At 36.6% G+C, this 1,774-nt stretch overlaps 1 protein-coding gene across 1 annotated transcript in view; it reads right to left on the reverse strand.

Moving 5' to 3' along the window:
* AGBL4 (ATP/GTP binding protein-like 4) overlaps window positions 1–1,774 on the reverse strand; it is a 2,461,121-nt gene that overhangs the window by 2,356,339 nt on the left and 103,008 nt on the right. The gene's annotated exons all lie outside the window — the stretch shown is intronic.

Raw genomic sequence — 1,774 nt, forward strand, 5'->3', positions numbered from 1 at the left:
AAAATAATCTACATAAACCTTCGGAGCCAACTGCTCTGCCTTGAATTAAAGTGGCAGAGCAGATCCCCTCAGGAACCAATGTTTGGATTTGAGCTTTTTTGTTTTGTCTTTGTTTTTAAAATCCTCTAACAAGACTAATGGAGTCCTGGTGTGGCACTGTGGGTTAATACGCCAGATTGCAAAGCTGTTTGAACTGCAAGGTTGGTGGTTCAAGCTCACCAGCTGTTCCTCGGAAACCCTATACAGGGTTGCTATGGGTCGGAACTGACTCGATGTCACTTCACAACAACAAAAAAACTAATACAAGTGTATTCTTTACAGAACTTGTCTGCAATACAGCAACCCACCAATCACAGAGACATGTTTAAACACATTTTATTTGAAATAAGCCCATATCATACTTTTTTACTTACCTTGGTCTGTTTGTACAAGTATATAACACAGATCTTCATAAATATGATAAAGAAAAGTTAAGTATGGAAAAGAGATTAGAGAGATAGAGGTTGGTGTTTCAGATAGGGTGATCAGACAAGCCTAATTAAAAGGAGATTTAAGCAGAGAACTAAAAGAAGTAAAGGAGTGTGAGCCATGTAAACAATTGAAGAAAATGTGTTCCAAGAAGAAACAAGAATGAATGTCCAAAAGTGGTAATGCAATTCACATGTCCAACAAAGGCAAAGCATAATACAATGTAAATAAAGTGAACAACAGAAATAGAGTTAAGTAACAGGAGGTAGGAGACCGTATAAAACCTTAAGGACCAGTGCAAGAGTTTCACGTTTAGTCCAAGGCATGGGAAACCATCAAAGAGTTTTTAGCTAATATCTTTTTTTTTTTTTTTTTTAGCTGATATCTTTTTAAAGAATCACTCTGGTGGTTTGTTATCTGGAAAGTTTACTGTAGAGACACACAAATAAAAGAACAGCTAGCCATCAACATTCATATTTGCTGATACACTTGACATGAGCTGTGAGAGAAAATATCAACCTATCTCTGTCCATCTATTTCCTTTACCATACTTCATTTTTTTTCTACCTCCTTTTTCTGTGAATAATAATAAAGAATATCTTAGCAAGGATATTTCTGGATAGTTTGCTGATCATGGACCATGAGTTCCAAAGGACACAGTGGAAAAGTCTAGGGAGTTAGGAACAGTTAGAAAGTAAAAGACGTCAAGGAAGGGAATGTTGTTTACAGTTATACAGAAATAAGAGCCTAGGTTATAAAGAATTATCAGGGATCAAGGGTCTATAGAGACTGAAGTAAACAGAAGAATAAACAATAAGTCACTTCTATGATTAGTGAGGGGACTAAAGGGTGCAAACTTATGAGGAGCACACTACACTGTGAGGTCCCATCTTCACTCCATAAGATGGTACACCGAAGAGGTCAAGCAAGTTTGAAATCACACGCAGGCCATTATTTCAAGTTGATTCCAGGTATACAGATTTGTTGTCATAAAATGCCACTGAGTGAGTACCAACTTATACCAACCCTGTATAGGGTTTTCAAGGAGCAACTGGTGGGTTCGAAACCCTAACTTTGCAGTTAACAATCCAGTGCTTATACAACAGCACCATACCAGGTCTCCAGGAACACATATACTCACATAAAATTCAAATAATATAAATTGAATAGTTTGAGGAGAACTACTCTGGATATACAATAAACACACTTGATTTGGAGTTGTAGTGCTACCATTTACTATTATTAGACTTTGGCAAAATCACTTCCCTTGAGCCTAGGGTTTTAATTCTAAGAAATGAGAATAATA

This window comes from Chrysochloris asiatica, unplaced genomic scaffold (genome assembly GCF_000296735.1).
Source record: "Chrysochloris asiatica unplaced genomic scaffold, ChrAsi1.0 scaffold00026, whole genome shotgun sequence".
Lineage (NCBI taxonomy): Eukaryota > Metazoa > Chordata > Mammalia > Afrosoricida > Chrysochloridae > Chrysochloris > Chrysochloris asiatica.